General features: G+C 46.1%; 1 protein-coding gene across 9 annotated transcripts in view; it reads right to left on the reverse strand.

Annotated features, from left to right (window-relative positions):
• The window catches only part of LOC135289175 (chromodomain-helicase-DNA-binding protein 1-like), a 94,980-nt gene that overhangs the window by 46,921 nt on the left and 20,785 nt on the right, over positions 1 to 27,274 (reverse strand). The window lies entirely within an intron of this gene.

Below are 27,274 nucleotides of genomic sequence, written 5' to 3' on the forward strand. Positions count from 1 at the left end.
TTAGCTGGACCTATAAATTCATTGTTAGCTTAGCCCAGACACATGGATAGCATACAAATGAATGCACTGGATTAAATAAATCAGGAATGAAAATTCAGTTTAATCAGAAACCTTTCACTAAACCTTAAAAGAAGCATTGGGTGCTGGGGCAGAAAGAGGGAGTGGCAAAGGAGGAAGAGAGGAGAAAAAAGAACATCTATCATTAATTTGGAGGAGTAAAACAAGACTATTTCTCACCCACCCAAATCCTTATTTAAGAAACACAACATATTTTTGCATATACATATACACCCAATTAAGTCTTTTTAGATCAGCAGTGTCGCCCCCCAATTTTTTATTTTGAGTACGCATTTTTTCAAAGCAAATGTAAACTCTGTTTTGTTCCCCTGCTTTTATTTTTTTTTCATTAAAAGAATAGGTGGGAAAAGTATCTGTAAGGAAGTGCTTACAAGCTACATTTAATGCTGTGATTTGGACCATCTATATACAAAATACAACCAAACAATTGATTAAATAAAATGTTTTTAAAAGTAACTGGAAAACCAAAGGTGTGTTGTTACATATGATATAAATCTATGCAGACCATCTTATACTGTTAAAATAACAGCAGTAAAATTCCCACAGAAAAACTCTGAATTTGTCACTAGTTATATGACTTGTACAAAGTCATACCTAATCAGTGACCTAAGCATACTCTTGAGCCACTGTATTATTCCATCTGTACATCAATTTCACACTATACTTAACATATTCAAATAAAATAATATTTAAAGTTAAACATTTATTTCATGACTATTCAAAAGCATAGAAACATTTGGTTTTCTAAAAGAATTCTACAAAGAAACCAAGCTGACACTTGAATCAAATTCCTCATTAGGTTAAACACTAGCATACTTTAGAGATATCATGGGAGAAAACATTGGAATTACAACACCACACAAACAAAATGCTTTTAAATTATGTACACTTGGGTTGCAAGCATTTAAAAAGAAACAACCTTAAAGATGATAGCAAAATCCGAGACAATAAAAAGCCAAAAGCTAATATCAAAGTCCAAGCCTATCACTGCCAGCACAATTCACCTGGCTGTCAACCGGTAAGAATATGTGTCTGGGTGGTAGCTTGATCATCTTCTGCGCTAGAACACACTTAATTGACAACATTTAAAAGCCACAAAACAGAACCACTACTCTCCCTGCGGCTAACACCAATTAAATTGTACTAGTGGGGGGGGGGGGGAAATTAAGCTATTCAAACTGATTCCTGTAGACAGCACCTCAACCAACCATTTGCATCTGTTGACTTTTAAAGAAAGAAACAAACCATTATAAAACTTCCTTATTTTGAAGCAGAGGGATATGAAAAAATATGACTGCTAGCTTTACTTATACTTGCTGGAGAACAACAAAGTTGCTTCCCATGCCTGTCATCAAGGGCCTACTTCAGGCATGATGCTATAATGCTATTGTGAGAAACAACTGCTCACTTTTAAAATTTGAAAGGTTTATTAAACCTGAACAAAAAATTACAACAAAGGACTGAATAAGGAAAAAGTTTTCAGTGCTGGGAGCCCCCATGACTACCAGCCATGTGCTTGTCTACAAAATGGATGCTCTGCTTTTTATATCCTTCCTTAGCCCCCTCCTACAGTTCTGTCAGTCAACTCTTTCTCTGCTGTCTATTGGTGGAGATTACTTTCTTGCATCTTGACTGGAGGTCAGGTGTTGTTACGCTGCGCCCTCTGGTAACAAGCCAGCCTTCTCTAAATGTCCTGACTACTAAAGCTATTAAAAGAGGGAGGGGAAAGGGGTCTGTGGGGGGAGAAGATATTACAATAACATTACTATACATCTACATAATAGGTATCTTTTAATTATGACAGCCAAGTATTACATTACTCATCTATAACAACCCCCCCCCCCCCCTTTTCCTTTTCTATAAGTCATTTGGCTTGAACAATTAACTCTTATTTTTGATTCTGATAATCTACCCTTACTTCTCAAAAAAGAAATAAAAATAATTTTTAATAGCATCTGTTGATGTGGGCAAGGACAGTGGGAACAAGAAAAAAATCTTATTTGGAAATGGACAAATTGGGATACAGAGGCCAATTTAGTCTTGTTTTTTTAGTCTCTGTTGGATTAAGAGACAACTGAGAAATGCTAGAGGTCTGGTATGGCTTTCTTGTTCCCACCTTACCATGCCTACAGGATTGATGCCCATAGCAGGGCTATAATCTTCTCGGTGGTGAACACAGGGGCCAACCCAGTCTTGCCCTCTGTTTCTTGTTTTACCTTACTTGTTGGTTCTTAAGGAAACTGTCCCAATACTTCTTACAAATCTCTGTGTACCTCCCCTTAACAGATGCTTGTAATTCTTACTTATTAAAATAGGATAATTACATCAATAAACTATACAGTTCAAACTCCCCACCCAAAGTGTTAGTTAAAACAATCTTCAACGTGGCTGGTGAAGGCTGGACTCTACTTTTTGAACATCTTCAAGCTTCTTCGGTTCTCTCTCACTCGGTCTGGATGTTATTATAGTCTATTCTTTGGGTTCTTTCACTGGGCTTTGAATTCTGTCGACATGAGTCCACTCCCACTCTGCAGTTCACACAGCTGATTCAGTAGTTAGCAGTACCTGAAAGGGACCTCTCTACTGAGGGGTTAAACTGAAGATAAAGTACATAGCACTGCCTTATATGTTTGACACAAGGGAACTGCATGGCCTATGAAGTATTACAATCACAGAGAAATTTAGCATTTAGCCTAGCATCCTGTTTTGACGGATATAGTTTCTAGGGAACGTGGGCTAGAACAGCAGTGGGTCACAGCCATTGTAGATACTCCTGTTTATAGAGATTTAATGGAAACTTAAACACTATTAAATCTAATGGAAATCACTGTACGCAACTTTACATAAACCTTTTTGGCAAAATTATATGTAGAGACAAATTCTTCTCCTTACAAAAACAGAGTGTACACAGAGAGCTGTAGCAATGTATCTGAACAACTTAGGCAACATTGTGCCCCAGCCAAACTATCTCTAGTTATTCTTATCAGAGCCCTCTGGAATTCACCAAGGTTACTAAGACATAAACTGTGTTAAATTAACAAAGAAGAGGCTGGGAAACAGAATACCAAGATCACAAGAACTAGATAACAGGGGGCAATGAACCACCTGGACTGTAACCAATCATATACTCTGAAGAGTGTGTGCAGAACGTGTGGACAATGAAGAAATGTGTGACTAGTGTGTGCAGTAGTTTTAGAATGTATAAGTGCATAATGTAAACAATAAATGGCTTCTGCTTAATCATATTGGTTAGTTGTACAGGAATTCTGTTTCCTGCATTATTGGTGAACCACAACATGATACACATACGTGCTATTGAAGTAGACAGAACCCTTTGGGACCTTTTGGACTCTGAAGTAGCGTCTATGGAGTGAAAAAGCGGGAAGCCAGGTCGGAGACCCCCATGGTGTAACCGCGGTGGGGGAGAGGTCAGATGACAGCACCACCAAGTCAGAAGTCAGAAGACGCATCCGGGAAAAATACACTTACGCTGCAGCAGAACACCGGAAGATGTGAGCGTTCGGGGGCTGGAGCATGGGGAAGGGACTGTCAAAAGAAGAGCAGGCCACCCTATGAGTCCTCCAGCATATTCTCTTTAATAGAGAAATTAAATATGACTCAGAGGTCCTGAAACAGTCATTAAGGTGGGGTTAGGAGAGAGAATGTTTTGCCAGCCCCAAAAGCGTATTCGATACCCCTGAGTGGGAAAAACTAGGAAATGTGCTCTGGGATGCCATCAGTGACAGGTTAAAAGAAGCCAAGGGGCTTAGCACAACTTGGAAACTTATGATAACAGTGTTGAAGCAGTTAAAACCAGAAAGAACAGCCACGGCAGGGGCAGCAGCAGCCCTAGAGCCAGACAACCCCGCAGCGGCCTCCACGGCGTTTGCACGAGTTTTTCGTGGGAGTGGACCCAGATATACCCCTACCTTCTGCATCCGTGGAGCTGGAGCTGTAGGCTCAACAGGCAGTCTCAGACAGTAACAACGCGGTCCTACAGCCGGCACTGGCTCCGCAGCCTGCACCGGAACCGGAGAGAATGGAGGTGGATGTGCTGCTCCCCCCTCCAGCACTGGGACTACCCACGGGGTGCCCCGTGGTATCCCATGAAGAGTTAACAATAGCATCGGGGGAGCGTATTTCCCCGTTACCACCGTTGCCACCTGACTTGCCAATGCCTAATCAGCACAGGTATTCAAATTCAGAGCGTGGCTATTCAGATACAAAAAAAGCTTGTGCCACTTTGTGGAGGAGAGTGTGGCTGGAGCAAGAGGCAGCCCGCACTGGATGACTAAACACAGGCTGAGATGAGTCAGAACAAAGGGATGTTCATACTCAGCTAAAGACTGACAAGATTAAATTCTCAATTCGAAGATTTACTACTCTGGGTAATTAAGAACTTTTCTGAACTCTGGGACTTTGTTGGTGTTTGGCTTTTTGATATTGCTGCTAGTAGAGATAGGGTTGCAGCTATTTTCCATCGGACCTGTCATGTAATTAAGGAGACTATGTCGAACTGCATAGCTAGCAGTTTTATATCTGGAATTTCTCCTGCGCAATAGAGGATGCCATCTTTGATCCCCACTGCCAAGCTCACACCACCTTGTAATATTACACCGGAGGAGGCGGGGGAAGGCTAGCTCCAGTGTACTTGTAGCCAGTGATATGGAGCCCACGGGTAACTCCCTCGACCTTATGTGCGAATATGATGGCGTCAGCAATAACAGTCCTGAATCAGGCAGCAGCCTCCCTGAACTGTTAACCAAAAATCAGAGAAAAAACCCAGATGTCCCGATTTCAAAACCGGATGGCTGCGCCAAGATCTGTTACATCACTATTGAGCATGCTCCCTTGGAACAAAATGGCAGCGCCTTACAGGTAGTTTCCTTACAAAAAAATGGCGGCGCCCAACAGGAAGCTGACGTACAACAAGATGGTGGCCCCCAGTGCCAAGCATGTGCAGTGCCGCAGATGCCATTTTGCAACCACTGAGACTGTTGACATTCCACTACAGTGCCACCTTTGGCCGCTTCTCTTATTGCAAGGAAAAGGGAAGATAAAAAGAATTATAGTTATACACAGAAATACAGGCAGAAGAAACAAATCTACAGGATGCAGCTCAACTATATCCAAAGAAAGAACCTAATTTATTTCCTCCAGATACCAGAGACTTACCAGAGACTTTTTGAATTTTCAATCAAGTGCTCGTTCAGAAAAAGCAATCCTGCAAACCTAAATAGCAGGAAGCCCAGAGGGCACAGATACAGAAAGATGACAAGGGATATCTGAGCCATTCATTTCATCCATAGACCACCTCACACAAGCCATTGCCACAATGTGAACAGAAGCCATCAAAACATGCTTCAAATGTGGGAAATCTGGACATATAAACAAATATTGCTCACAGCCCAGAAAAAAAATAAAGTAACCTAATCAATGTCCTCGATGTAAAAAGGGAAGAGACTCTACAAATCAGTGCCATTCTAAATATGACATAGATGGAAATCTTTTACCAGGAAAAGTATTTCCCAGTGAGTAAAACCACCGTGTGAAGATATGGTAATGGTAGCAGTGATTTAACCATCCAAAATTTCTCAGAAGACAGAACACTTGGGGAACTTTAACCAGATCCCACTAGCAAAATTATCAGCTGTTTCCCCAATGATTCAAACTTCTAGGGGTTACTAACAGTGAGCATATAACCACTGTTATTTCTGTTTTCTATAGGTAACACTGATGAATAGTGACTGTTATTAATATTACATGAGTCTTTAAAAAATGTTGTCTTAACTTCCTCAGACGCTGCTGATGTATTGATTGTGAAATGTCAATTCATTGATTTTTGCAATAAGCATTATTTATAAGGTATTGTTATAGTGTTTACAGCTGGCTTTCATATGCTTTACCATCTCTTTGTGTGATCACCTACAAGACACATGTCATTTCAGGATCCTACTTTTTTTCTTGTTCTCTAGCTGTTAATGCATCTCTTAGACCAGCTTAGCTCTCTGGCTAGTGTCTGTACTAACTCTATGGTTTGACCCAATGCTGTCTCATAATTTTAAGTATGTTTTAGAGTTCTAAGAAAAGATATTTGAGCTTCATTGAAAGCCTTCTCCAGACTGCCAGTCTTGTAGCTTTCCTCAGTTATTATTACAGAAGCACTCCAGCAGGGAGTCCAGCTGCAATATTAATTTCTTTTTCTGGGTTTTGTACTGGGTAACCAGTTTCTCATTCAGCTGCACTTCCTCCACCTTCACACTTTCAGTGTCCAGATACAAATTCGTAATCCTGTCTGTGACCACTTTCAGATCTTTGAAGAAGAGGTTTGCTGTGTTTGAAGCATCTCTATCCTGAAGGAAACTTCAGAGGGATGCAATTGGATGGTTTGATTACTCTTTAACCCTAAGGTTTTTACTCATAACTGCTATTCTTCAGAGCTTTGTTTTAAAATGTATTGAGAGACATCCACCAATTAAAGTTTGGGCTGTGGCCAGGCCCTAGCTCTACCTGGTTCAGAAATTTGCCAACAAACCCAGATGTTTTCTGCATCAAAACTAGATTCAAATCGTTTTGGCTTGGCAATTTGACTTTACTTATATGACAGCTGAACCTACTTTTAAAGTGAGCTTGGAGAATCGTTATCAAAACATGATTTTCCAATTCACCACTGATTTGAGACATATCAGCTGTTGCAGAATCTGGGATGACAGTTCAGTGTTTTAGTGCTTTTTAATTATATAATTGCACATGTGTTATTGATTGTATTATCTGATTAATTCTTAATTGCTGTCAGTTTCTTCTTCACTACATGTATTGTTTTGCTTTGATGTTTCCTCATACTTGTAACCAAAAAATTTTAGTAATGACAACTTATGTCATTATCATACATATCTCTATAAAATTTTGCAAAACAAAACGAATCAATATTTTGTTTCTTATATCAGGGCCCATTTTTCACTTCCAGGTCTCATTAACACTCATTTTCCCCCTCATAAGCTTTTTCGTTTGTATTAACAGGTGGAAGAACTACTGTGGCTATCAAAGCAATCTGTAGAAGGTCTCATGGTTTTTACTGATGCCAGTCAAAAAACTTATAAAACAGGCCTTACTTGGCAGGACAAAGACAAATGGCTCAGTGAAATCTTTGAGGGGCCAGGAGGTTCTTTACAGGTTCTTGAGTTACATGCTGTTATCAGAGTGTTTGATAAATGGCCAAATGATCCCATTAACATTGTTTCTGATTCTCTCTACGTGGCAGGTGTTGTTGAGCGTATGGAGCAAGCATTACTGAAGGAAATTCAAAACCAGTAGTTGTGGCAACTCTTGTTGCAACTATGGCAGTTACTTAATTCTTGCAAACAGGATTATTTTATTACCCATATCTGAAGTCACTCTGGATTAACAGGAGGCCCGGCCTTAGAAAACTAGAAGGCTAACCAATTGGTGGCACCACTTTGGGTCTCTGCCTCTCCTAATATCGATAAGTTTAGCCAAGCCAGAAGGGCTCAAGAGTTTTTTCACAAAAGTGCAAAAGTTTTACACAAACAATTTGGAATATCGCTGCAGGATGCTCAAGGAATTGCCACAACCTGTCCGCAATGCCGGGGTATGATTGGTAGATTGGGTCCTGGGGTTAACCCTCACAGCCTGGGGCCCTTGCAGTTATGGCAAACTGTTGTGACTATCTACACCTCTTTTGGTTGCTTTAGATGCATTCATGTAAGCATAGATACCTTTTCTGCCATGGTTTGGGCCACTCCTAGGACAAGCGAAGTGTCTCGTTTTGTCATTTGACACTTGTGAGGCTGCTTTGCCATAATGGGCTTGCTTCAGGAAATCAACACAGACAATGGGCCAGGATATATAGCCTAATGGACTCAAGGTTTCTTGGCTCGTTGGGGAGTGAAGCATAGCACAGGTATTCCAGGTAACTCCACAGAACAAGCTATTATTGAAAGGACACATCAGGTACTGAAAGGACTGCTTGATTAAAAAAAAAAAAAAAACAGCAGAGGATGGGCTGAGCCCGCAGGACAGAGTGCTGAAAGCAGTTTATGTTATGAATCATCTATGGTTAGTAGGTAATCATAGTGAACCACCAGCAACCAGCACTACCTGAAAACATCAATTGCCCTCAGAACTGTGAATGCTTTTGCTGTCCTTGGGTGAGATTAGAATGTGTGGGGTGTGGATTAGATAGGTAGTATCAGTACAAAGGAGGAAGCTTCCAGAGGTGTTTAGAGTGCAGACATTGGCACACCCAAGAATTCAATAGCTGGGTGGTGTTATCCCAGTCAACAGGAATAATGGTTAATTCCCCTGAAACCTGTTAAGAAGCACTGAACTTGTTTGAGTCTTGGGAGCAATTGGGGCGGGCTATTTGGTGGTTTCATAACGCCGAAAGTTTGAGCAAAATGAGAGAGAAAATAAGATCAAGGCTATAGAATGCGGGAAAGGAATATTTATCCCTGGGACTTGGGGAGTTAGACCTGATCAGTGGGAACAAATGAAGCGGAGGTGGGAAGAGAAGAACCACAGAAGACAGAATAGGAAAAGGGCTCAAAGAGCAAGAGGCACAGTCAGTTTGGATTTTATCCCTGATCTCATAGGGGAAGGGTTTTTTACCGATGATAAGGATGAAGAACACTCTTAAATTAGATGTGCAGGTTTTCGGGGCTCGCCCTCTGTTACTTGTGATATTTGGCAACATCTGTAGTACAGAGGAAATTAACCCTCCAAGATGGCATCGGCAGAATATGTGGCTTACTTGGGCCAATGCTACTGGGGTGGATTCTTTTTGTTTATCCTTGGCCATGCCAGGAGATCCTTTCTGCACATGTTTAACTGGTATTCCAATAAGTAACTTTACTGGTTTTGCAAAATGGATAGGAGCTGGAGGAAAACTATAAGTGGAAGTAAACCAAGCACAGAGAATTGCTTGTGTAACAACCAGAGGTGGTACACATGGGACATATGCAAAAGGTTGGAGATTAGGCCGAACGACGAGGGCTTCCAAGCAGGTATGATAACACAATCACTGAATGAAAGCGGACTAGAGCCTCAAAAATTAGATTTGTTAGGATCAGTACCTGGAAATTATTGCTTGTTTTTCAACTACTTTTTAAACCCAAAATCAACTGATATGAGCAATGTTCTAGTCCCACGACCCAAAAGTAAGTGTCATCCTTAATCCCAATTCTCCATGGTATAAGAACGTGACTAAATATTGCTACATTGGACTTCTCCTGGAAGTGCTGGTGAAAATGCGACTGTAAGAAAGCTTCCACCAGGTGTCCTTTTAATCTGTGGGGATAGGCCATGGCCCGCAATTCCGAGTAATTTGTTTGGTGGTCCCTGTTACTTAGGAAAGCTAACCATGTTTGCTCCTAGCATGCACGAAATACTGAATCGGACTATTTGGAGAGCGGGACATATCAAAAGAACTAAAAAAGCAATCACAAGCTTAAGACCTGATTGTGACAATCAGGTAGAGTTTTGGGGCACTCCAGCATGAATAATAGCATCATGCCTTACACCAGGTGTTGCTGCTGCTCAGGCTTTGGCAACGCTGAACAATCTGGGATGCTGGACTGTCAAAGAACTAAACATAACTTTTGCTGTGTCATGGTTTGGAATGGGAGGAAATCTAGGGAAGTGATACAAAACTTCCAGGCAGTGGAAATTGCACATGCCTCTGTGAAACACACATGTAAAAAACAAAAGAAACCCGGGAATTTCCTCTTTCCCTTCCGGCACCTGCCATGGGGCTGGGCCAGCCGGCCCTACCATGGGGTTGGTCCCCCTTCCCCGGGCTGCCTGCCGGCCCCAAACATCGGCTGCTGGGCAGGGAGAGGGGGGCGCCACGGGGCCGGATGGAGTTTGCCTTACTAACACCTGGCTGCTTGCTACACCTTCCCCCCCCCCCCCCCCCAACAAGCCTGGGAGCAGCCCCGGGTCTGAGCAGGGATTTTACCCCTGTGGAAATTATCCGCAACCATCGGGCAGGGGGAAGGAGGAAGCCACCACCCCACCCACCCCCCACCTCCTGCATGCTGCTGCTGCTGAGTTATGGCCTGGCTGATTAGATCCAAGCCGCCCCCCCAGCCAACTGGCCATCTGTAGCACCCAGCCCAACTGGGGTCAGGTTGACCATCTACAGGCTCCAGGCAGGATGTTAACCATTTCAATGCTTCAATCCTCTCTTGAGTGAGAGAAAGGAACAAGATGCAAGCATGTAAAGAAACAACATGAAGACATCATGGTCAGTGAGGAAGAAATTAAGTCCCAGATGGGAAGGATGAGGAGATGGGAGATGCCTTGATTTTAGAGCTGAAATTCTCTTGTAAACTATGGAGAAAAGACTCTTTTCCCTAAAACGCATGAAACTATGGGGAGATGAAAGGTTCAAATTGATATTGTGCAAAGGCCTCCATGCTAAAGTAAACTGATGTTAAAGTAGCTGTGATCCCATGAGAAGTTTGAACAGTGAAAAAGAGTAGTCCTGTGCCCCCAGGAGGAGATGTCATTCCCAGGGATAAAGATGATTTTATAAATAGATAATGAGAACTTTTACCTTTGACCAACTCATCTTTAAAACAATACCCCATAAGTCAACATGACCCATAAACAAGCTGTGGGAAAGCTTGTGGAAAATGGGAGGGGCTCCACGATAGCAGATTTCCCCAGGCAGCTACTATTCCCAGAGAAAGGGAACCACAAGAGAACTGTTTTCTTCCTCTTGTGGAGAAGTCTCCATAACATTAACAAGAGGGACTCCTCTCCCTAAGTAAACTGAAGAAAAACTATTTTAAAGGTGGTAAACTGACTTGAAACTTTAGATTTTGTTTCTTTACATTGTCAGTGGAAGAAAAAAGGTTGTAGGGGGAGGAGAAGTGTTCTGAAGGGTTTATTTTAATTCTTACTTTTTTCTTTTAATTAATGTTAATAAATTTTTCTTTATACCCTTTTAAAGTTTTGAGCCTGCTTTACCTTTTTCCTAATCCTATCTCACAGCAGGAAGTGAGTACATTGGTGATTAACCTGCACTGAAGCCCACCACACTCATCAGTGCATTGTCACCCTGTTCTTCTAAGTTCTTCTAAGCCTTCTGATGTTTACATTCTTGTAACAAACTTTCTCACTCACTTTTATGTAAATAATTATTGCTTTACATTCTTCTCTGGAGGAGGAGAAATTTGATGGACTGTTGTCTTGTCCAGTGTCATTGGAGAGGTGGCACTTTAATCCTCCAATCCACTGTCACTTTTTAAAGTCTATAAATACTGGAGTCAGGAAATAAACGTCCCTTCTTTTTCTTCTTCTTACCTTGGAGTCTAGTGTCCACGTAGTTTTATTTCATGTCCTATTGCGACATCTGGTGGCCACTGTGTGTGGGACAGCCGTGGGTAAGGTCATCTAGTTTTACCCCCCACTCCCTGCTGTGGCCTGGTAACTGTGAACCGTTTGGCACTTTGCCTGCAGCTCTTGTGATAGTAGCAACCCCCGCGGTTTCCATAGAGGACTCCCTGGTTTTGGATCTCTGGAAGACTCTCATGGAGCGGAAACAAGCTTCCGTTTCCTGAAGCGATTTTGAAAGATTGTTTCTGTGGGCCAGAGAGCAAGGTTTTTTTCAGACCCTGTGGAGGTGTCCTCCAGGGAGCCATGATCTCTCATGGGAGAATGCCTCATGGAAGCTCTCTTTACTGACTGTAGTATAGACATGGGACCATTGCTAGTGCAATGGAAAAAGTTTGACGCTGTTTGGCAGGGGTTTGGATTTTGGATTTTGTAGCTCATGGAGTTCCCGGGGGACCTTTCCATCTTGGACACAGACGATGGGAAATTAGAATTTCTGCACGAGGCAGAACCCTCCCCTCCCCCCCAGGATGATGAGCTGTGTGATGGTTCCATCTCGGATGGCGATGTTTGTTCCCCCGGGGTGGATTGGGCTCCCAGCCAGCTGGTTCCGAACGACCAGCGAGTAGACAGAGCCCCGCGGGCTTCTGGGGGGCCCTGTGAAGTCAGGTAAGCCGATCCTGCCCCTCCCCCCACCACGGAGGCAGTGGGGAGGGGGGGGATCGCCCTCCCTTTCTGCCTTCCCAGAGCTCGCGGGCTGCAGGGAGCCCCTGGCTCTGCCTCTGCTTGAGTCTGATTCGGTGACACACTTTGTCCGAATTGCAGCGTTTCCACTAAATACCCCCTGGGCGTGGCGGGAGCGGGTTCGTCTGCTTCAACACCGGTCTCGTCCTCGGGGGGGGGGGGGGGGGTGTGACATCGACTGCCTCTGAGTCTGCGCAGCGCAGGCAGTGGAAACCGCTGAAGGCGGGGTGTTGGTCAGTGTTACATCAGGCCCCACCACGGTGGGCGGGCAGTCCGTACCGCTCCTCTGGGGGGGGGGGGGGGGGGGTGATGTCCGCTGTAGTTTCGTGTCACGGGCGGGACTCTCATGGGGCGGTCCCGGGCGCCCCTGTGCCGCCTCACGTGGCCAGGGTGCGGGGCAGTGACATGGTTCCGCGAGCCACGTCTCTCTCTGTGCCCCAGGCCAGGGTAGGAGGGTCCCGCAGAGGTCTCGCTCCGATCCACACTGGATTTATGAGTTCTGCCGGGGCCTGCGTCTGCTGCGGTGTCTTCTGCCCATGCTGCAGTGGACAGCACTGCTGGGCTGCCAGCAGGCACAAGCTCTGCTGGGGCTGGTTTGGCCCCACCGCCCCTGCCTCCCGCGGATACCGAGGCTGCGGTGCGGGAGGACGCTGAGGTGTTCACTTTTAGTGCAAATGGTGACGCGGCCAGCAGGAGACCAGTGGTTCTCTGGGGCCGTGGATCCTCCTCAGTGGCCTTGTGGACACTCCCCCTGTATCATGTGACCGTACGTCCGAGGGAACATGGGCGGTTCTGGCGAGAAGTCAAAGCTAAGGTCAAGGAAATGGTTGCTTGTGCCTTTGAGCAGCGTCTGCTAGATTGTGGAGATGGCTCCACTGGCCCTGTTGATGCTGCAGGGGACGCGGTGTCTGGTGGTGTTGAGCTGCCTCCCAGTCAGGCATCTGCCTCTGTCCCTGTGGGGCCCACGGAACAGGACTCAGCAGGTGCTGCCACCTTACCAGGGGGTTGCCAGGCTTTCCCTGTGCTTAGGGGTGTTACTCATAACACCTATCAACCTTTATTGTGGAAAGCTATGATGGAACTCCGTGATAAGGTTGGACAATATAGTCTGGGGTCTGTTGAAGTCATGCAGCTGCTTTGAGTGTTTGCTGCTGATTTGCTGACACTTTACAACATCCGCACTATGGCTTGTATTCTTTTTTTGCCTATAGAATTCAACATTTTTGAGTCTAAATGGACTCAGTTGGTAGCCAGGGCAGTAGAGTGGAATGTTACGCTTGGTCTGCAGGATCCCAGGCATGTGATTGGCACTGATGTGCTGTTGGGCTCAGGCAATTATGCTGGTCCTAATGGGTAAGTTGGCTTTGATACCCTTGTGCTTGATCAGTGCCAGACAATGGGCATGGCAGCGTTGGTACAGACCATAGAACTGGCTGCTCCAAAGCAGTCGTTTGCGACTGTTGTCCAGGGGGCTGATGAGTCTTTCCTATGATTTGCAGGGAGGCTGACTGCCTCTGTGGAGAAGCAGGTGGCAGACTGTAGCAGGCACAAGGCCTGCACGGCCTCCTTGGCGATCAGAGGCCTGAGAGCTAGGAAATGCCAAGTCAGCATGACTAAGGCTTTAGAAGCCACTCTCTTCCGTCTTTCGGACCCTGCTTATCTCCCTGTAAATCCATAGGTCACTTTCCCCTGACCCTTACTATTGGACAGTTTTCAAAACCCCTGTAGGGTATAAAAACCCCTAATTCTGCCCAGTTCGGGAGAAGAGCTGTCACTGGACCCTTCGCAGATACCCGACTAAAAGAATCCTGCGGAACCCATACAGCGCTTCTCTCTCTCTCTCCCCTGCGTCTGCGGCGGCGGCACCGGGCAAGCTAAAAGAGCTGAAATCACTAAAGAGCTGACTATCACTAAGAGCTGCAAATCGCTATAGGTTGCCTGAGCCCCCCCGCTGAGCTATCCTGGCCGGCCGGCATTCCCTGCTGGGCTTCTGCCCTGAGGGTAATGACCTGGCCATAGCAGACCCTGAGGCAAGGAGGCTTGTGCTTACACACCTTGTGAGATGCAACTGCAATGACGATTGTAGGAGAATCATAGAGGCTCTTCCTGGTGATCCTTCTATCTCCCAGATGGTGGAGGCCTGTGCAAAGATAGGCATTTCATGTCATAAGACAGCTGCTTTGGCTACTGCTGTGCAGCCTGCCGTGGCTGCTGCTGTGCAGCCAGTCTGGGCGGTGCCGCAGGGCAGGCAGAGACAGCAGGGGAATGCTCAGGCCAGCGAGAAATTGGGAAAGAAAGCACAGAAGGTCACAACTCCCTTGTTTTTGTGTGAGCGGTGTGGAAGGCTGAACTATACCACAAATGTCTGCAAGGCGACTGTTCATGTTAATGGCCAGGCTTTGCCGGGCTCGGGAAACAAGAAGTGGAGCGCGAAGGGGAGACGGACCCAGACACAAGCTTCTCTCCAAGCCCCGGTGCTGATGGAGGTCTGCTTAGCTAGCTTGCAGCCAGCACCCGCAGCTCAGCAGGTGTGGATGTCTGCACAGCAGCAACAGTTGTCTTAGAATCTTGTAAAATACACAAGGTTCCCCTGGATGCCTTTGGTCCCTTGGGTGAGGGCATGAGTGCTCTCCTTATAGGGAGATCTAGTGCCACTCTTCAGGGCATCATTGTGCACTTGGGACTCATTGATGCAGATTTCACGGGAAAGATTTGTCCCATGGTCTCCACACCCACCCCCCCATCACTATCCCGAAACGGACGCAGATTGCTCAACTTTTGTCTTTTAAGTCTGCTGTTTGCCAGACAGTTGACCGGTCGCGTGGAGACGGTGGCTTTGGATCCACTGGCCCGCCTCAAGTTCAGTGGACCACTGTCCTGACCAAAGAACGTCCCAAAATGCTGTGTACCCTCTCCATCCCTGATGCGACGCCGCCAGAGATCCGCCTCCGAGGGCTTCTTGACAGCGGCGCAGACGTCACAGTTCTCTCCCTTGCCGCCTGGCCCCCGGAGTGGCCCTTGAATCTTGGAGGCGCCTGTTGCGGGATTGGGAGGAACAGAGCGATGCTACGTGAGCCAACAGCCCGTGCTGGTCGCGAACCCGGAGGGACAGACATTCTTGATTTGGCCTTATGTTACTTCAACTCCTGCTAACCTCTGGGGAAGGGATGTTCTGTCCGCATGAGGTATGCGCATTGGGACAGATTTTTGATGGGGGCCACTGCGACGAAGGGCGCAGTGTCCTATGCCTCGTTTACAGTGGCTGGTGGACAAACCCGTCTGGGAGAACCAGTGGCCCCTCCCTCAACACAAATTAGTCGCCCTTCGAAGTCTGGTGCAGGAGCAGTTGGACCAGGGTCATCTGGAGCCTTCTACCAGTCCCTGGAACACTCCTGTCTTCTGCATCAAGAAAACATCTGGGAAATGGAGGTTGTTACAAGACCTCTGAAAGATCAATGCTGTGATGGAAGCATGGGAACATTGCAGGCAGGCATGCCGTTGCCTACCATGCTTCCTGTGGACTGGCCGGTCCTCATCGTGGATCTGAAGGATTGTTTTTTTACAATTCCTTTGCATTCTGATGACAGACCAAAATTTGCCTTCTCGGTGCCAGCAATTAACAATGCTGAGCCTGCACAGCGATATCAATGGAGAACTTTGCCCCAAGGCATGCGGAATTCTCCAGCCATATGCCAATGGTATGTGGCCTGTGCCTTGTCTGGAGTTTGAAAGCAGTTTCCTGATGCCCATCTTTATCATTATATGGATGACATTTTGGTGGCTGCATCCACCCAGGATGAGCTGCTGAGGATACAGCCTCAGTTGCTTGATAATTTGCATTCTCATAGGCTGCAGGTTGCTCCAGAAAAGGTTCAACAACAACCTCCTTGGAAGTATTTGGGGGTCAAAATTCTGGAACAGACAATCCGACACCAGGAGGTGCAATTTGTGCATTCAGTGAAGACACTGAATGATGCCCAGAAATTGGTAGGTGTCATCACTTGGTTATGTCCGTACTTGGGTCTGACTGACGCACAGCTGTCTCCTCTGTATGATTTGTTGAAGGAAGACTCTGATCTAAAGTCGCCTTGCACATTGACCCCTGAGGCACGTCAGGTGCTGGAGGTGGTTCAGCGAGCTGTTTCTGCTTGCCAGGTTTATTGCATTGATCCCTCAGTTGATGTCACTGTGTTCATTACCACTCCAGATTTGCATCCCACAGGCATCATTGGCCAATGGAGTGACAAATGATCCAATTCCTTGCACATCTTGGAATGGGTTTTCCTGCCCCATCAGCCGCAGAAGACGGCAACCACATTGGTTGACCTAATTGCTCGCTTGATAATCAAATGCCGGCAATGGTGTTTGCAATTGATGGGGGCGGATCCCGCAAAGATCATACTCCTGGTACAGCGGGAGGATTTTGACTGGAGCTTTGCAAACAGTGTGTCCCTGCAAAGTGCTCTGGAAAACTTTTCAGGGCAGATCACTTATCATCTGCCCAGCCACAAGCTACTGCAGCTGGCGAAATTCACACAAATCTCTTTGCAGCCCAAAAATAGCCAGGAACCAGTGCAAGGACCCACCGTCTTCACTGATGGTTTGGGGAAAACAGAGAAGACCATTGTTACTTGGAGGGATGGATCTGAGTGGCAGGTCCTGGAAGGTCATGAGGATGGGTCAGCCCAATTGGTTGAATTGAGGGCTGCTGTCATGGCATTTGAGAAATTTTCCCAGGAACCTTTCAATTTGGTCACAGATTCTGCCTATGTGGCTGACATCGCACAGCAGTTAGGTCATTCAGTTTTGAAAGAGGTCAGTAACCCTGCCTTGTTTTATTTACTGAAGACCTTGTGGTGTGCCATTCAGGCCCGGGTTCATCCTTTCTATGTTCTGAATGTGAGGACTCACACCAATTTGCCAGGGTTTGTAGTGGAAGGTAACATGAGGGCTGACAAGTTGGCTAACCCAGCGTGGGTAGCACCTCAGGCTGATACACTTGTGCAGGCCAAGGCATCGCATGGGTTTTTCCACCAGTATGCACATAGCTTGTAGAAGCAGTTTCAGTTGATGCCAACAGAGGCTCATGACATTGCTGAGTCGTGTGATGACTGTCACGTGCTTGCTGCACCATTGCCGGCAGGGGTAAATCCCAGAGGCCTTAAGGCCTTGGAGCTTTAGCAGACCGATGTCACCCAGATTGACGAGTTTGGCTGGCTCAAGTATGTGCATGTCACTGTGGACATGTTCTCCTATGCAATGCGGGCTTCTGCTCACACTGAAGAAAAGGCCCATGATGTCCTTGCCCACTGGAGGCAGGCCTTTGCCGTTCTGGGCATAACTGTGAAAACCGACAATGGTCCTGCTTATGCATCGCAGAAGATGTGGCAGTTCCTGCAGTTGTGAGGTGTGTCACACAGGTTTGGTATCCCTCATTCTCCGACTGGTCAAGCTATTGTAGAAGGCGCTCATGGTACGCTGAAGCGGGTTCTTCAAAAACAAAAATGGGGAATGCAGGGTGAAAGCCCGCACAGTCGGTTGACAAAAGATTTGTCCACCATCAATCATCTTACTATGCCGCAGAACTCAAATAATCCTGTCATTTTGAATCATCATCTTTCGTTGCAGGCTGTGGACGAGACACATCAGCCTCGAGCAAAGGTTTGGGTGTGAAATTTGGTCACCAAACAGTGGGAAGGTCCCTGTGACCTTATCGCTTCGGGGCATGGGTATGCATGCGTATCCACAGATACTGGGGTACGCTGGGTACCTTTGAAGTGTGTTCACCCTAACCCGTGACCGCAGAGACAGAATCCAGCCGACAGGCAAAATGGAAACAATGACCAAACTGAAAGTCATCAAGTGGGTGAATCATTGAGTGATGACTCAGATGCAGACGATGCGAGTGATCACTCCAATGATTCTTCCATGAGTGGACAGTGAACATTGTCCATTTTTCCTTTTCACATTGTTCATTTTTTCTTTTTTAAATGGAAAAAGGGTGAGATGTCACCCTGTTCTTCTAAGTTCTTCTAAGCCTTCTGATGTTTACATTCTTGTAATGAAGTTTTTCACTCACTTTTATGTAAATAATTATTGTTTTACAATCTTCTCTGGAGGAGGAGAAATTTGATGGACTGTTGTCTTGTCCAGTGTCATTGGAGAGGTGGCACTTTCATCCTCCAATGAACTGTCACTTTTTAAAGTCTATAAATGCTGGATTCAGGAAATAAATGTCCCTTCTTTTTCTTCTTCTTACCTTGGAGTCCAGTGCATTAGTTGAAAGATATTGTAAAGGGAGCTTTGTTATTACTAGTAGTCATTATTATACGGCTTTGTGTTATTTCATGCATAATAAAATTGGTGACCCACTTGGTAGAAAATACAGTAAAAAGAGTTTGGCTGGTGCAAGAAGGAGGGGGAAATGTAGCAATGTATCTGAACAACTTAGGCAACATTGTGCCCCAGCCAAACTATCTCTAGTTATTCTTATCAGAGCCCTCTGGAATTCATCAAGGTTACTAAGACATAAACTGTGTTAAATTAAGAAAGAAGAAGCTGAGAAACAGAATACCAAGATCACAAGAACTAGATAACAGAGGGCAGTGAACCACCTGGACTGTAACCAATCACATACTCTGAAGCGTGTGCAGAATGCGTGGACAAGATAGAGGTACCAATGAAGAAATGCGTGACTAGCATGTGCAGTAGTTTTAGAATGTATAAATAAGTGCATAATGTAAACAATAAACAGCTTCTACTTAATCATATTGGTTAGTCATACAGGAGTCCTGTTTTCCACAGAGAGCCAGGGCCTACTCTAGCTAGCAGAGCTAGGTAGTGATATACACACAAATACACATATACACACACACGTCTGTTTTTCTAGGTGGAACAGCAGTCAGATGCATGGAGCCATGTATCTAGAGCTATGTCTCTGGGCATGCCTAGCCTGTGTGTGCACACAGAGACATGTGTAGAGATAGTGTACATACACACAGGTACTTGCTCACTTGCACAGAGTTCTTGTGCACTACGGTACTTGCTAGCAGCACACACTTGTGTACACTAAACTTGCTACATCAGCACACGTGCTACACAGACACTCATGTACAGTCTACTGATGCACACATGCCTACAAGCATGACTTGTTTGCATGTAGAGTTTTGAGCACACCAATGTGTGCAGTGTTATATATATTAATTATATATACATGTCTCACACAGAGCTACGCTCACACTAGCAGAACCTCTGTATACTCACAAGCACAGAGCTGTGCACAGACCCACTCACGCTTGAGAGTGTGTGATTTAACACACATGTAAACAGCAGTGTACACATCACATGTGTACTTCAGTGCATCTATGTGAATAGTGCTGTTCACACCAGTACACATGTACACTGTGCAAAGCAGGACATGTACACTCACATCTGGGCACCCCAGAAAAACATGTGCACACAGAGCTGTACACACACTCTGTCAGAGCTCTCCTGGCTCCAACACCTCTGTGGGTCTCCTGTGTCATGGCAAGGATGGGGATAGGAGAGGGGAGTGTGGGTGGGACACTGTGGTTCAGTTTAAAGAGCACCTCTTGTGCCTTTGGTGTGGGAGCAGACAGGCTTGTCGTCTCGGACTGAAGGAGAGAAAGGTATCTGTGTCTAAGCTTTTGACACTTAGAGGTTTAGTAGCCCAGAGGAGGGCAAGAGAAGACGGGAGAGGATCTTCCTTTTTTCCTTGGGGACTCTTAGCAAACTACAAGTCCTTTCAGTAAGGCTCACCTTCCCAATTAGCTAGAAGGAGAAAGAACAAGTGAAGAAAGGAAGAACTCAGGGGTTGGCTGTACTCAGCTCTGCTCCTCTACTCACCCCACAGCAAGGTGAGGGCATTGCTCAGAGACACTCAGGCATGTCCATACTCTCTAGTTATGCTGAAAAGTGAGGAAGCTAAGGTGGAGCAGCAGGGCAAAGCTTGGGCGTTCCAGCCAGCTCCCTGACTGCCCAGGAGGGACTAGCTGTTACTTGTTAATCTCGGGTATTAAAGAGAAAGTAACAGCTAAATATTATAGTGTTAATATTGGGACTAAAAACAGGGCTAGGATTTATCAACTTTAGTCAGTATTTAGAACTAGAGTCAATATTTCTATGAGCTGCAAATATTCTGGTAGCTAAGCCTGTGTGCTCCTGTGTGGGCCTTGGCTGTCAGCCCACAACAGGACTAGTGCTCTCAGTACAGATGGGGTCTGGTCAGAGCTCAGGAACTTGTGTGTTGCACTGAGGCAGACCATTGAGGCAGCTGTCAAGGGAGGGTCTCCCCTGGCAAACGAAGAGACCTCTAGAAAAACACTGAGCAGATGTTGCCCAGGGAGGTTGTGACTGCCTCATGCTTGGAATTGTTAAAGGTCAGGTTGGACAGGGCTTGGAGCACCCCGGGATAGAGGAAGGTATCCCTGCCCATGGCAGAGTGCCCATGGCAGGGGGTGAAACAAGATAAGCTTCAAGGCCCCTTCTAACACAAACTATTCTGTGGTTCTGTATGAAGGCATCAGCACAGAGGGGAGAGACTTCCCAGCACTATCACAGACAGATATGGTTGGGCGCAGTTCCTTGTGCCTTGGGGAGTAAGAACTGGATGCAGCACAATCCTGTGATTGGGAAAGGAGCTATTCACCAGTTCTGTATTAGTTCCTCTCTGGTGCTTCTCGGTTTGGAGCAACCGCTGAAGGCCACCCACATGGGTCCCTGAGACCCCCACATAACACAGACAGCTCCCGACCCCCAGCCTGCTACCGCCTATGCAGGCCCGCGCAGCACTCGGCTTGGATATTCTGTGTTATTTGGTTTTGTCGGGTGCCCCCGCACTCGGTGAAAGCCGTCCCAGTCGCTGCTGGTGGCCCTCTGCCGCCTCTGGGCCAGCGACTTCTGCGGTTTACAAGACCTTCGCACAACTAAGCCCACCCCTGACTTTCGGCAGTGCTGCGTGAATTGCACCTGGTGCCCCCACTGCCTCTGCTGGGGCAACGAGCAGCGGGAGTCATTACGCTGGGTCTCCGCTGGCCACTCCTTGCACAGACCAGCCTGTGGCTCTTGTTCAGGAAACCCTGCACACACAGCTTCTCTCGAGCGGCTTTTTATGCAGACTGCTCCTCGCGCCGCCGCTGGGCTGGTGACCTCTACAGTCTCCGAGACCCCCAACACAGCCAAGCCAGTCCCTGACTCTCGGCAGAGCCTTGTATGAAACGCACCTGGTGCTGCTGCCGCCCCCACTGGGGCAGCGAGCACTGGAAGCTACTATGTTGGGCTGCTGCTGGCCGCCACTTACACAGACTGGCCCCTGCCCATGGCTCCTGTCTGGAAAACCCTGCGCACACGGTTTGCCCTGCCAGTCATCCCCACTTACCACTGGCAGCTCCCCCCACTGGCTGCGGGATTGGTTGCGTTCACCGCTCTGGGCTTCTGCCACCTCCCCGCCCTTTTGCAGGGTCAGCATGCACTGGAAGCTTACAGCGCCCAGTGCGGCTGTGAGCGCTACTTTGTGCAGACTTGCCTCCCTGGCCTCCCCTGCGCCGGCGGGTTGGGGAAACCACTGTGGCGGGTCGGGGGAACCCCGCCCGCCTCCTTCCCCACAGTCTCCACTGGGAAAATCCTGCTCACTCAGTTTTTCCCCGAGCGGCGGTCCCGCCAGCACTGCCCCCATCCTCCTCCGCCCCCAGGCACTCCGCTACTGGGTCAGCCCAGCTGGCCTCCACCACTCAGCGTCTCCCAGTCACTGCAAGCAGGCACAAGCACAGCCCCTGTGGTCTCTCCGCCCAGAAAGCACCGCACCACTGGGCTAGTTCGGATGCCCCACACCCGTCACTCCCCAGTCACTGCCACTAGTGGTAGCACTTCCCCCCAAGACTCAGCCGGTAAGCTCCGGAAGCCATCACATTGAGTGCGCACCGGAAGCCCACCACCCTGAGCGCACCGCTGTTCCACATGGAGCAGCCATGCGGCCTCCACTGAATGGCAAGCCCTGCCATCACTCCAACACTGTGACTCTCAACCTGGCAACCCCCAGGTGCTCTTGAGTACCTACAAATCCATCAATCTCACGCATCCCGCCAGCCACGTGGTCCCTGCTTTCCTCTTCTACACATCCCGCCTGTAGCTTCTCACTCCCTCTTCCCCATGCATCCCTCCAGTTACAGGGTCCCCACTCTCCTCCCCCCACAGGTCATACCGCCATTTTTCTTCCGACGTCCATATCTTAAAGCTTCAAGAGACCAGGACTGGTCCCATGTATTGTCTGAAGCTGACTTTGTATACATTAGGATGACAGAAATTACAATGTGGCCAAAAATAGTTATGAGGATTTTCTAAGTCTCATACCCACCCCAAGCATACTCTCAGCTCTTACTCACACTAGTACTCACAATCCTCTAGATCTGCAGTTTTCAGGGGTTTTTCCTCTTCTTCCCCCTCTTCTTTTTCGTTATCCAGTTTTTGTTGTCTCTGGGGTGCCGACCTGCAATCACCAATGGTCACAGGAGAGGTCGTTCGATCTGCCAAAATCAGCAGGGGCATGCTATTCGTCCAAAATCTCCTAGGCCACGGAGAAGAGGTTTTATCTCCCAGCACGAACCCCCGTTTGTGAGAAACGACTGCTCACTTTCAAAATTTGAAAGGTTTATTAAACCTCAACAAAAAATTACAACAAAGGACTGAATAAGGAAAAAGTTTTCAGTGCTGGGAGCCCCCATGACTACCAGCCATGTGCTTGTCTACAAAATGGATGCTCTGCCTTTTATATCCTTAGCCCCTCCCAAAGTTTTGTCAGTCAACTCTTTCTCTGCCATCTATCGGTGGAGATTACTTTCTTACATCTTGATTGGAGGTCAGGTGTTGTTACGCTGCACCTCCTGGTAACAAGCCAGCCTTCTCTAAATGTCCTGACTACTAAGGCTATTACAAGGGGGAAAGGGGTCTATGGGGGGGACATATTACAATAACATTACTATACATCTACATAATATGTATCTTTTAATTATGAGAGCCAACTATTATATTACTCATCTATTACACTAACATAATTAACCGGATTTGAAAAATAAAAGCAAGGCACCCATTGTAGAATATGACCGGAGTTTAAACTATTTACTAAAAATTATCTTGTTGGTATTCCTCCCTTGCATCTAACTCAGAGTACACAAAAAAAACCTGAAAGCCTATAGAATACAAGGCGACCCCTGAGGCAGGGAATGATTGGCATCTGTCTCCAAAGCTTCGGAATGCTGAACACTCGCTTTATTAAAACTGTACTATATTACATTACAACTATATTAAAGAGAGATACTATACTATACTATACTATACTATACTATACTATACTATACTATATCACAGTTACTACTAACTGAAAAACTCGTGACTGTCTGCAGACTGACAGTGCACACAGCTTGGACCTGATAGGCTAATTAACATAAACAATCTCCACCAGAATCCAATTACCAAATTCCTTCAGGTAAACAACCTTCCCAACACATTCCACATGTTCAAAACACCAGGAGCAGCAAGCAGCGATAAAAATTGTTTTCCCTCTGTGCTTCTCCAGGAAAAATCCTGAGAGAGAGAATTATGTCTGTCTCTATTCAGAGAATGTGAATGCCACAAACGCCCTTTTAAGAGTCTCATGGAGTGAGTTTTTGGGGCCTTGCATTTTAATTGGCGCAGTGAAGCAGGGTACTCTTGAGGTGATGAAGGGGTATTTTATATGGAGATAACCGCCAGTCATGGAATAAAGGAAAAATTAATTTTCAGTCTAAACCAATATTCTCCATCAGAAAAGGAATGGAAACACGGGCAAAAATTGTCCTTAACTGCTCTGCACTGTTAGAGTTACTAAAAGCTTATAAAGCTTGTCCAGCCCCAAACAGGAGATGTGGGGTGAGGAAATTGGGCACTATCTGCAGTAAGTTGCTGAGAAAATTCGAATTTTGGCAAAAGAAAAGACAAAAAAAACACAGTAAGGAAAAAGGTCTGGTATCCATATGGGTGGAGGCTGGACTCAGAGCTGCAAAAAGAGAGAAATATGTTGCCCAGTAGCAACAGAAAGAGCTAATTGAGTTACAAATTGCCTAGGAGGCTGAAACAATAGCCTGCCTCAGGGTGGACTGAGAAGTGAATGCACAGAAGTTAGCCCCAACCCTGAAAAACCTTGTCTGAAGGAGCTCATCCAGAGACAAAGAGCTTTAGATTTGCACATTAACACTGCTGGGGAAAATGTGGAGAATGAACCAGGGTTTTTCTGCTTGGAGGAGGAGGTGGGCCTCCCCAAACATGATGTCACCATCCTCCACTCCCTGGAGGAGGGGTTTAACTCAGCAAAGCCAACCCCCTCCTCCCCCAAGTTCTGCCTTCTTGAAAATATGGAATTTGTTTCCCCTAAGGTGGAGCCCGTGGTAATGTATCTCACTCTGCACCAGATTTGGTTATGTGGGAAGAGAAAGAAAACTAAACAGAGAATGCTTTGAGAATTTCACTAATGGGGGTGAATGAAATAAAGCTTGCTGAGGAGGAGGACATGGTGAAGAGCCCTGGTCTCTTGCCCAGGGAGCAATCTGTTGTGTGAAAATTTGGACTTGTTGGAGGGGGGAGAACCCATCCCTCTCCCCACTCCAAAATGGGCTAAAATTACCAGGAAAGTGTGGGAGGTGGCTGGTTTTCAACCAATGCACAAGAAACAGCTGGTGCCCCATCAGCCTTCTCCAATGTTATTGTTATTTATTACAAACTTTAAGGATCGAGACCAAGAAAACAAACTCTTGGTGTTGCCCTCAATAAGTGAACTGGAGGAGGATGGCAAATCCAAATATCCTAAAAGGCTCCCTGAAAATAAATGGAAATTCAGTTGCCCTGTATTGTCAACAAATCTTTCCAAAATGCTCCTACACAGCCACCTTCTAGTATAAGTGAGTATAGAGCCTTGTCTGCCACTAGAAGCAAGGAACAGAATTGACAAAATCATTCTGGATTAAAGGCCAGAGGTACCTGTGTTAGAAAACACAAAATACCAACAGATGGATGATCCTTTCTTTTTAAGACCGGTCCGAGTGGGATCGAGTTTTCTTTTTCTCTCCTCTTACAGTATTCCAAGAGAAGAGGTGTTCCATGAGAGGATGAAGTGACAACAGGACTGAAGAGTTGCTGTTTTTTGCTGCATCAATTGTTTACATGTTTTTATCCTGATAGTTTAAAGATATTTATGTTTGTACATATTTTATAAAAGTTGGTTGCAAGCAATGTTTCATGATGTGTTTTCTCTCTGGTTGCCACAGTGGACAGAGAAGATTCCTCCCTAAATTTACCTTAGGTTTTCAGATTATTATGGAATCAAATTTGTATACCTCTTCCTATCTCCTCAGAGCAAAGCATAACATTACTATACTGAGGGAAGCACATGTAGAAACAGTAAACAATGTGTAAAGCATGATTATGCAAAAGAAGAGGATGTTGAACTGTTGGTGACCCCTGGAATGAGGGAGAAAAGGGGCTAACAGAGAAGCTGAAGTGATAGCTGGAAAGTTCTCTACAGCTGTAGATGAAGAAGGCATAACTGGTTAAGCTGACAAAAGAGAAGCAGCAAGATTCTGGCTTTGAAAACCAATTAAGGGTTTGGCAAAGCTGGAAAGGTATTTGGTCCAAACTCAGGACCCTGACTGAAATGATATGATGAGGAGGTTGGAATGACTCAAATTTTGTTATATTTTGACTCCCACCCCTGTAGCAATCCAGACTACTATGTAGTAGAATTTTTACTAAATGTAATTTTCCCATAGTGCACACTGACTTTTTCCTCTTTCCCTGAGTATGGGTCCCGGGGATGGCCCTGAAACCTGGTTGGTGAAAAGGATAAGGGTGGTTATCGGTAACAGGCACATTTGTTTGGTTTAGAACAATACCTGGACCTGTAAAATTACAGACTACAAAAGGCAAGGCAGCCTAACTATTGAACATGATTGGCTTAGGTCCCTGTTTGAGTTCAGATTTATCCTATGATTGCTCACTCAGGGACTTGTGTACTTCTGAACTAGGTGAGCCAAATTGGATTTATGTTATGGCCAGATTTATCTTGTCCAGCTACAGACCGGCTGTACTGTGACAGGAAAAGAGGTAAGTTTAACCATATTTGGATATGGAAACTACTGGTGTTGAAGTCCTGACCAAAAAAAAAAAGATGATTTTTAACGAACTACCCAGTACTAAGAGATTATAGCAAAAATTATGCCTGTGTGTTGTGGGAGAGGGCAGGTCAGGCCTTGCTCTGGCGAGAGTGTCCTGCCCCACACCCCCCAGCTCTAGGCATCCCAGACCCACAGTGTCTGTCAGTCATTGGCCACACCGGAGGCAGTGCTCCACTCTGCCTAACCCAGCTCCTGAGAGGCCGGATGACCAGAAGTCCCACCCGGGAAGGGGGGGGGGGGGGGGGGGGGGGGGGTGGCCAGGAAGGCCCAGAGGTATTTAAGGCTGTGCATGAGGCAAGCACATGTCTTAACCCTACCCTGCTCTTGGAGTTTCTATCTGGACACCACTTTAACCCAGGAGTTGATTGCTATATGTGTGTTTTTCTATCTCTTTTTTGTCTCTCTTTCTTCTAATTCCCTCTTCTTGGAACATTTTGGGTAACTTAACATTGAATGGGTTTAAGTTTAGAGTTTGCTTAGTTGAATGGGCCAAAATATAGCTGTGAGGAGTGTTTTATGTTGATTGGATGTTGTACTAAAACTTTTGACAAAGTTCCTTAATTTTCTATATTTTGCCAGTAAAGTAATTTTGACCTCTTGAGAATATCTAGTTGGCATTTCTCCCATGCATCTAACCCAGAGTACAGGAACCTCTGTAAGCCCCTTTCAGTGAGTTGTTTGGGGCCTTACATCATGCTGTTTTGGAGCTCACCTTCCAAGTCCAACAAGTACCAAAAATGGCTTTATTAAATTGTCTAATGCTTGATATGTTATTAATGAGAAAGGAATATGCAAAATACTAGACCTCACCAAAGAAGAATACAATATCAAGAAACATGAGGGAAATTACCAACCAGTCTGCTGGACTCTTTGGT

The sequence above is a fragment of the Passer domesticus genome, chromosome W (assembly GCF_036417665.1).
Source record: "Passer domesticus isolate bPasDom1 chromosome W, bPasDom1.hap1, whole genome shotgun sequence".
NCBI lineage: Eukaryota > Metazoa > Chordata > Aves > Passeriformes > Passeridae > Passer > Passer domesticus.